This window comes from Schistosoma mansoni (genome assembly GCF_000237925.1).
Source record: "Schistosoma mansoni, WGS project CABG00000000 data, supercontig 0129, strain Puerto Rico, whole genome shotgun sequence".
Lineage (NCBI taxonomy): Eukaryota > Metazoa > Platyhelminthes > Trematoda > Strigeidida > Schistosomatidae > Schistosoma > Schistosoma mansoni.
Window position 1 is genome coordinate 138,791 of NW_017386036.1, and position 10,933 is coordinate 149,723.

Sequence of the window (10,933 nt, forward strand, 5' to 3'; positions counted from 1 at the left end):
CAAAGGCTCCGGGTGTGACCCCCTAAGAAAACCACCTGCTTCAGTTTGGGCACCTGGGCAGTATCACAGCCCTCACACAAATCAAATGAGATTTGTGCGGCGCATATATATCTGGTGCTTCCTTGTACCAATATTTATGTGTTCGAATAAATAAAAACTGAGGTGGCATGTGTTACGTATGCCTAACCACCGCCTACCTCGGCGAGCGATGTTTTCTGGTCTAGGAGCAACCTGGAAGAAAGTTAGAGACGGCCAAACGAGAACATGGCATCAGTCTATGAAGTCACTGACAAGTGGACTAAGCCATGTTGGTACGTGTAGACTACCTGGCTGGACTCCGTGTGATTATTGTAACCAATGATTGGAGACTGAATGAAATGGCTCGAAATCTTTTGGAATAGCACACGTTCATTCATTCTTTGTCTTTCTCCAAATTCTAAATTCTTCATAACGTTTTTTATTCTTATTCCACTAATTTATATTTTTTCCAATCGTATCTTCGATGTCTAATCTCTCCTATTATTGCCTGATACTGTACTACCTCTACTACTCTGGGATTTAGCCTGACGACTTCATCTCTCTGTGCTGATGGGGTATGTGAACTTGAACCGATGAACTTACGTATAGGTTCTACGTTGTAATTGACTGATAGTAGTGATTTTGGGAGTTGATTATTTCTATTCTGTATCGCTTAGTATATCTGTACCGGAGTTAACAGGATTCTCTAAAAAACTGAATGTTGCGGCAATCTTGTTTCAAATACTTCAGTCTAAAAACATTTTACCCTTGAACGTGTTGGCACCTGGTAATCGCTGATCACAGGGTATCATCTTATCCAAGAAGCATAGTGGGTTTTCTTTTAACTCGAAATTTTGTTTTCTTATTTTTCGACTGAATATATGTTTTTTTATCGGACATGAGAACGTCGACTGTTCCTTCATCTTATCCAATTTAAACTGAGTGATTAAATTTCGTCAATTTATAAGTATTCATTAGAGGCTGGTAATCATAATTTATTATATGTCCTATGTTAAATTGAGAAACTTGACGATGGTCAGTGATTCGTTTCCATACCAACTTTCACCATAAAAGCCTCTAGGTGTGCTTAAAATGAAACTGACATAATGAGTACAAATTTTGATGTTCTTCTGTAGTAACCTATTTTTGTTTTAGTAACCATAGTAACTCCATAACAAGAAGTTTGCAAAATTACTGTTAATGTTATTTGTACCCAGTGTAATAAATTTACTCTGACCTAAATATCATCTCATAAATAAAGTGACATAATTTGTCCCCCAAATATATGTATATATACCCCCGAAAAAGATGCACACGAAAAATGATCCTTCGTTGGAGCTTACTACAAACAGGAAACCCTGCAAATGTGTTGAAATGTCATCTGTTTTATCATTTTTCAACTTTCTTCTTGCCTTATCGGTTGCTGTCTGTTCTGAAAACGAATGGCATATTGGTAAGTTATTAAATTACCGGCTAATAGCTAGTACGTCCAAGAATTTAAGACTCATTGGTTTGTATATTTTCACTAGGTTTATCGTTTATTACATTTCATCTTTAAAATGATATTATTTTAATCATACGTCCTCGTTATCTTTAAGCTTTACTTTATAAAGAGATACTTTAGAATCTTTGTGCTGATCAGCATATGCGTACAACTGTACACTTAGTCATAGGTGGTAGAAGCTAACTTCCTGTAGTTTCGGCCAATTAATAAAATTTGACCTTTCATTATTGACCGCCTACTTAATAATTTCATACTCAAAACAATACTTGGATTAGATGACAATGTTTAACTTAGTCTAGTTACGTATATTTACTGCGTGCATAGTGAGCTTATAAAAAGGTCAAGTAATCATTGCAGTACAGACAATATTCCCTAATATTCCATTCTATCTGCATAACGGTTGTTCGTCTTTATGTTTTTACAATTGAACTGAACAGTTTTAGAAGGATCATTATCAAAAAACCATATAATGAGATATACTATAGAGAAAACATTCACCTCCTAACACTGGATTCATAGTTGATATATGCAATAAAACTTCATATGTTATGCAGTGGAAAGGTGTTAGATCAGTAATTAATTATTTAACTTCCAGCTGTTATACTTATGACCACCATTTAATGATCCAGCGCTGGGTTTTGCTATTCTACGTCCACATGTTGCTGTTTAATTGAAAATATTTGGTAAACTGTTTACACTAAACATATTTCAATCAAGATATTACAGTTACTATACTACGTGAATATGAATGTGTCAATAGAGTCGATGCTCGTAAGAATAGTAAAGATGAAATACTTGGTTAGAAATGACTCTATTTATAGTCTACATAATGTGACAAATTTATTTCATATTAATAGGCTTTGGTTGGACATTTTTGTCCCAGAAATATTTTTCATGCTTCTCAAAATAATGACTTCAATTCTGCTTACTCAGGTATGCTTTAATCTTACAAATAATAACTTCTCAATGAGAAATCATAATTGCGTTAATAATTTGATAATAAAGGTCAGCCTATGCCTTTGAGGCCATGGGAAGTTTTCAAGTGTATGTAAGTTATTCCAGTCACTAGAAGCCTGATTAACTGGTACTGTCTATTAAACTTGGGATTTCCTTCTTTTTGGCAATCTCTACTCGTGAATAAATATTTCTAGTACAACTGTCTGTCAATCACTAAATAACACCGAAAATAAAACTAATAAATGAAATAGTTTATTCAAATCAAGACGGCGTAGTAATAGTTTTTTAAAACAACAATATGAACGGACAATATTGCTTTCGATTAGATCCTTATCACGCATATTCCAATATGTGGTGATCCCTATCAGAAGTGGTTTTATATGGAGATTTTAGTAATTTTTTAGTTGAAATCATGAGTCAATTGAAACTAGACCACCATGGAAAACCTAGAAGCATTGGACTACCGTTTCGTCCTATTGTGGGACTCCTCAGCAGTTCGCATCCACGATCCCGCCTCAAAAGATTCGAACCCAGGACCTATCAGTTTCGCGCGCGAGCTCTTAACCTCTAGACCACTGAGCCGGCATCCAACGGTGTTAATGTCTAACTTCAATCAATCCACGAAATTGAGCAGCCGTCCACCATTGTCTTCAGTGAGTTGATATTTCACAACCGACCTGGTTGAACTCCACTGGTCATTGCTTCTCGCTAGAGCTCCACTTCTGAGGAGTTCCACAATGGGACGAAACAGCCGTCTAGTGCCTCTAGGTTTTCCATGGTGGTCTAGCTTCAATTGACTCATGGTTTGAACCATAAAATATGGTGATTTCTCAACTAGTTCACCTGGTTCTGCCACATCTGCGTGTATCTACGAATCTAGCTGCGCACTACCAGACAACTTAGCTGACGAGTTAGTGAACACCTCCCTTCGTGGTTAAGAAAGGATATCATCAAAGCAATACGCGTCTCTATTCTATCACACTTGATCGATAGCGGTGATGTAGTAAACAGAAATAGGTCATTCCAAGTGATTTATCCTATTCCTATTAGTTTTTCTTATGGGGTTTGATCTTGTATGTTACACATAACAGAAGCCATAGGAATTCGAGCTAACAATCCGAGTCTTTATGTTCATAAAAAATTTGTAACACCTCTATCTCTCCCTTGACCCTAATAAATGATTTTACCCTCCCACCTATTTTCAAAATGTACGCTTCACTGTCCGATTTTCTGAACACTTCTTATTATATAATCTTATAGTTTTTATGAATGTTATCTCAGCATCTATATTTTTCTAATCATTGACCTAATTCCCACTATGAAAAATGGATACAAACCATTATTGTTCTTACCACAACTAGTTCACCTGTCATCACACTACCAATTTGTACTCCTTACTTTATTTATGTAATTTATTCCTCTGTTATTATTGACTCATAAACTGTCTTGATTGGTTTAATAATTTCGTATATGCATATAAATATTACTGTATATTAGAGTAAAGCCTGATGAGGATCTAATCGAAAACAATATTGTTCGCTTATATATGTTGTTCTAATTCATAATAGTTTTTGCTTGACTGAATGAATAATATTTAGTATTAATTCAAGACAGAATTTTCTTATTATAGTGGGATTAATAGAATACGCGTAAAAACTTTAAGGCAGTGTTTTCTCACAAACTAACTGAATAGATACTTTGCTTCACTCACTAAGCTGATCACCTGAAAGCTTCTTATTTAGATTCTAACAAATCAGTATGCCTCTAAAGTTCAGTCATTATCTTTGTTTATTAAAACCTAGACTATTTTAAAGGAAATTCAATGTCTAGTTTAGTAAAAAGGAATGTTCTTACCTTAAATTTGATTATTGTTCATTAACAGATTACTTTCAAGGTAACGACTATTAAGTGATGACAGTTGTTAGGTAATTTTTGTGCCTGTTTCGTCGGAAGCACAGAATAAATCTATAAGAACGAAGGAAGATAACAAATCGGCAATGAAACAAATGTACCTATAAAAAATGATTGTTGCCCGGGTTGTTAGAAGGTGCATCGGCCTCATGACTTCCGAAGGAACTCGGCTTTCATCATGAGGCGTCATAATTATCCTTCAACTCCCAGGGCAGAGTTTAAATGGTTTGAATTATTTTTTCTGGTTAGCGTTTTTTTAGCGAGTTGTTTTCTACGGGATGGGGTCGCTAACCCCATGCCCAACCCTTCTCCTTTACTCGGGCTTAAGACCAGCAGTAACTCTAGAAGAGCTACAGGCGGAGTTATGAAACAAATGTATAAAGTAATTAATTTAGCAGAGAAAAACAGACTCGTGAAGAAGTGGGTCAAGAACACATTCTCTTTAATCTAATGGGTTATGTATGCAAGAATTATAGCAATGTACATGTTATATCCTAGGGAAGAAGTAAGTACGGATAACTTACGGGACCTATTATTGGAATATTATTCTATGTATATTCCTATTGTATAACTATTCAGTAACTAGATTATCTATATCTATATTTATCTTGTTATAAGCTTCATTTTGACCTATGGATTATTATTATACGATTCACTGTTCCTAAATTATACTCAGTTTATTGATTACTGTCCTCCACGTTCACAGCCACATTTGGCCTGACCCTGTACAGATATTATTTTCTATTTTATGGTGTGATGTGGTCTGTCTGTCTGGTATATAAACAAAGTATGATTGAAATAAATGATCCGCATAGATTCGCATAACAGAAGCTGTCATTGGTGTTCTGGACTCAAGTGGAAGGGCTAGGCGGACAAGGGACCAATAAGGACGCTAGATTACTCATACTGATCGAACGTCATTGATTGTCACAGTGTTAAGGTCGGAAAAGTCGTATTTCTATTGGTGGATAATTCATGTGATAGAAGCCGGACATAAAAATCAATAACGAATTAGTATACGTCTCTTGTTTATCTTGTAAAGTCACAACAATTGGCGGCGGCCTTGATCAAGTCATAACAGTACACATGTGCGAAATTCATTATTGATGTTACTAACGTGGTATGTTGTACAAATGTGTTCTCGCTGATATCTGCATCTTTTTTCAGTTGGATGATCCAAATGTGAAGCTAAATATGTTTTTAATCAAGCATGAACAAGATATCTTCTAATTAATTGATTTCAAAACGGTAATCGTTAGCCTAGATTTATGCGTTCGATCTCAAATTTAGTGAAGTCTAGTCAACATTATTGGAGGGAAAACCGGAGCCGTTTGCTTGTGCAAGGTAGATAATATCATTTTACTTAGCTTGATTTCTGCCACTGAATCGGTAAATGTCTAGTGTACTCCATTTTAATGGATTAAATCGACATGTTCATTTATGTTTAAGGAATTTGAAATATTTACTGATGTAACCTAACTTATCGAATTTTTTTCAAATTTCTAAAGGTGTGGTATACGATGATGTATTCGATCAAGCAAATTATAATCTAACTGACTTGTTTCTGGCACTGAAACCAACTCTTGAACACTATGCTGATATTTCTACAAGAAATTCTACTTTACCTAGATCCCAAAAATTCAAATTTACTATTGAGAAGTTTTTTATTAACCAATGTAAGTAGATTTGTTTCGCACTGATTATAGTGTGACGGAATTTATCAACTTTATTATCTTGAAAAAAAATTACTAGAAATACCATTATGTAGTTGAATTGTTCGCCCCAAATCAGTTCTTGATCTTCTATTCGATTTTTTCCTGATACACAATATCATACGCTTTTTTTCCGGTGAAGAAGATAAACCTGATCCATCACTTAGTTAATAACCGATTGAACGAACAAGATTCTACAATCCAGGTAACGATTTAGTTTTAGTGAAATATTGGTACAAATATCTAAAATGAATTGTATCCTAGACGTATGAAACAGCATTAGTATTGTTCATTATTGTTAAAGTGAAACCGCACATGTTTATCGGTGTTAAATAAACTACACTACATGTGAATAAGTAGCAAATATTTTTACTGGAAGCTGTAACTGTAAAGTGTAATTGAATATACTAGGTGAACAAAAAATATAAAATATTTGATTTATAATGAAAACTGATTTGATATTAATTAACTATCAGTATGTGACAGATATAATTCGACAATGAAGAATATTTGAGCGAACAATTGTTTTCAATAACTTCATCATCAGGCTCTACAGTTATAAGTCCATAATTATTATAATATTTTACAAAGGCCAAAAATGAGGCATGTATTAATGAATTTGACAATGTTATATGTTAAAAATGGTGAATGGTTGCATCTGTTACGACATATTCTTTGAAATTCTATTATTTGTAAATTAAGAAGGGATTTAATGAAGGTCAAAATGATTTGTAGTAGAGTGTCCAGTCACAATCAGTAGAACAGTATTATAGCAAAAATGAAAATGCCAAAAAAATTGTGTGAATAAAGTGCATAGTAAGAGAATCTCATTTTATCAATCGAGATAATAATGATAATTAGTAATGGTAATAATAATAATATTGTTGTGTGAATATAATACGTAATAAGAGGGGTGTTATCAAAGTAATTACGATAAACGAATTGGGAATGATGGATGTGAAGATTAAGGTAGGGGTAATAAAAAAAGGGGGGATAAGAGGTTTTATGGTTGAAATCATGAGTCAATTGAAACTAGACCACCATGGAAAACCTAGAAGCACTGAACGGCCGTTTCGTCCTATTGTGGGATTCCTCAGCAGTGTGCATCCACGATCCCACCCTGCGTGATTCGAACCCAGGACATAATTGTCTATTTAATAGGCATCCATTCAAGCAGTAGGAGTTGCAATATTTTCCTTATATTTCTTATGCTACTTCGCTAACTTAAATGATAGTACTGTTTGGATTTTTCATTATGGGCGAAGTGAACATAAAATAAGTGACTCACCATCTTGCTAATTCCTACTGCTTTGTCAGTTGTGTTAGCCTGTATGACATCAGTCAATTAGACATCCTCTGAAGAAGTCTACTTTATTACGATTTGAATTCTTACTTTCTTCCACGAAAATCATTTATTTTGGCGATTGACTTCGTACAGACACAATAATTTAATTTCTCTTTGTGAAAATGAAGGTTTCTAAAAACATGGACAGATATGTAGCACTTTTGAAAAGCCTACAATACAGTCCTTTTGTGTGTAAATATGCATTAAAAGTACCTTACATAACATCACTTTTGTTTATTTGCAAGAAATATAATAGAAAGTGATATTAAATCCTCAACACACCTTGTGGAAATTGAGTGTTAGTCATCCGATGGTGCCTCGACGGCATTATTTTAATCGTTAGTGTTACTGACTAACAACAGTCATTTCTTATCCGACTTGTTTTACTATTTATTGTTTGTTGCAAAATTGTGGTGATATATTCTCCGAATTACGATGTTTTAAGAATATATATGCTTAAATGACTTTTAGCTGTGCGCATCAGGCAGTAAATGGTATAACTTAAGTTACTAAAGACTCAGCGCTCTTTAACCGGTTGATTTGAATTAACACGGAAGAGTGTTGATCTAAGTTGGTTATTATTAGATAATAGACTCATGTTTACAAATCAATGTAGAAGAGGCTTAGTTATTGACAAGGTGACTGAAAATACTTGGCGGTTTGATGGTTTCATACTTATTTTTAGCTTTACGAAACGTAATTAAATTCACTGTTGACAAAATGTGGGACATTGTTGCTGTGGATTTGTTTATTCAAAACAAGAAAAGGTGATTTCACCTTAATAACTTGAAAAAAGAGCTAGAATTTATACTTCAATTTATTCATATACGAATGAGTGCATCTGAGACAATAGTAAATCCATCTACCTAACAATATAGGTTAAACAATTTGTTTTATGCGTTGAAAGCTTGATTTGAAATCCACTGATGTGTATTATTATTATTAGGGCATACATAAAAAAGGCCAGCAAAATGAGGCCTGAATTTTGTAAAAAGGGATAATAAATGCTGAAGTCTTTCACTACAAAGAGATTTGCAAGGAAAAAAAATTTGAAGTCAAAGATTAACTAAATTTAATATAATTATTCTAAATCATTCAAGCAAATAGAGTCCAATAAAGCTTGTTGCATTAAAAATAATTCACATAGGTGCAAGTTGTGTTTAGAAGGTGTGATATGGATTTATGTAAAGATTGTTCGTAAGCCTCAGTTAGTTAATTCACATGTGAGTAAGTTCAGTTAATGAAGAAAATGTGCTAAATTTGTACTGAACTCAGATATAAAATTACCTGTGAAAGTCAAACGAACTTAAAGTTTAGTGAAAAAGGTTCTATAAATCCAAGCTTCTTTCATTTTTAACCAAACACTATAAAGTTGTAGACCGTCCACTTTTGTAAATTGTGAAGATAATTTCATTAATTTTGTTGTTTATGCCTTCATTCCAATCCAGACTTTTCTCATTATGAAGTATTTTAACGATGAATGATTAGAATCTATGAAAGTAAACGTTAATGTGATGTGGTTACCATTCTTATATTTGAGGATTAACTTCAATACTTCTGAAATAGGGACCTAAATGATTTCGAAACTTAATCTCTGAGTAAATGAACATACCGAAATAGAGAAATAAAACCGTTACACATAACTGAATAAAACAGTTGTGCATATTGATTACCAGAAATAACTGAACTAAATACCGTCTTTTCACAGTTCAACTTCTCTTTGAAATACTATGTACAGTTGTCATATATGAACTAAATATCGAGGAATTGTAATGAAACTTTGATATTTTTCAATGTTGACTTTTTCAACATCGCTATGACATGAGACCCTTGTTATACTCCACTGTTTTTAAATATACTTGTTTCTGAACGTAGTTGATTTCACTGTTGCAATCTCTTAATTATTTGCTTCACTCAGTGAGATGTTTCTTTCAATTTAAGGGTAATCGAACAAGAAATGACAACAAAAGCGAAACAGTATTAAAATCAGTGACAAAAACATATGGTTGAAATCATCTTGTTGACTACTAATGCTAATGTTTGGATACTAGACGTAATATGTTAAAATACTTGTACAACCTGTTTCCGATTACAGACAGATTATTATTTCTTTGAATTTTTAGTGCTTCATGTTCTGATTTACAGAATAAACTTAGAATCACCATATTATATTTTAGCCAGTGAGTTGCACATGAAGTGAATTTTTTCCAGTGAATACATTTCTATGGATCGCCGGGTACTTTTATAACATATTCCTTCAAAACGAGAAATCTTTCCCAAAATGTCTGAAGATTAAGTCAGAGTTGCTTACTTTTTGACAAACATTTTATTCTATCTTCTAGCAATATTGCACATTGTAACTTGCTAGAAGCTCTTCAAGAAGTGTTGGTGGAAGAAAGAGAAAGTCTTTACTTTTCCCCAATACTGATTTGTTTGACTGAATAATATAATGAAGTTGTTATTTAAACCAGCAATTTTATTACGCAATAAAAATGTGTGTCGAAAAGTTTTCTAAACACAATGCTCTTTTCTTAGCAACAATAAGTTGCTTGTTAAATCATTCAGTTTAATTACATAAAAGTAGAAGAGAATAAAAGACGATTCATTCATTTTCTTATCTTCTAGTGTGTAGCCTCATAAGTCATGGTGTACATTTAGTTCTCAGTTTGACAGCATGTTCAACAGCTGAATATCTGGAAAGTGAGGCATATCGTTATCACCTACCTCATGTTGCCATACCAAGGCCTACATGCGAAGAGAAACAGATAACAAAGGTTACAGAAACAACAACCATATGGATTCAAACAAATCCTTTTCGGATGGCCAAGGCTCTTTTGGAGATCAGTGAGATGGAACGAGCTTCACATGCCCTTCTTTTAGCCGATGGATTAACTGGTATATTAATTTTTATTCACAAGTCATATAAAATTACTTTATTACTCAATATATATTACTTAAACCATTTTACAAATACCATTAATGATACGTTAACATCGTTCCTTACTTCATTTGTATCAGATAACGTGATTTCTAAGTTTATTCTCACGTGTTGAATAAGTCTCGTTCAGGAAAAGCCATTAATACATTACACGCAAGTGTAAACACAATTTTTTCATCGTTTTCTGATAAAATTCATAAACTAAGTTGATAATTATCAAACGGAGGTTCTAAAGTCTCCAGTTTATCAGTGGATTTACTAACAAGCCCATTGAAAATCGTAACTTTATTTAATTCCTTCGTCAAAATATGTTTTCAAAATCAATACTGACATCAGTCGACAATATTTACTTATATTTAGGAGTAAGTCGCCACACGTGTAACATATCTAGGGTACTTTTTTTTTAAAATATGGATCTTGTATGGTTTGAAAGGGTTTTTTTGTTTGGGTAAATTGACGTGCCAGCTCTCAACATTTGTTTACTGAAAACTGGAAGTATAGAATATTTCGAAGAATAAAAGCCTCAACGGATTACAGAACTATTGTAA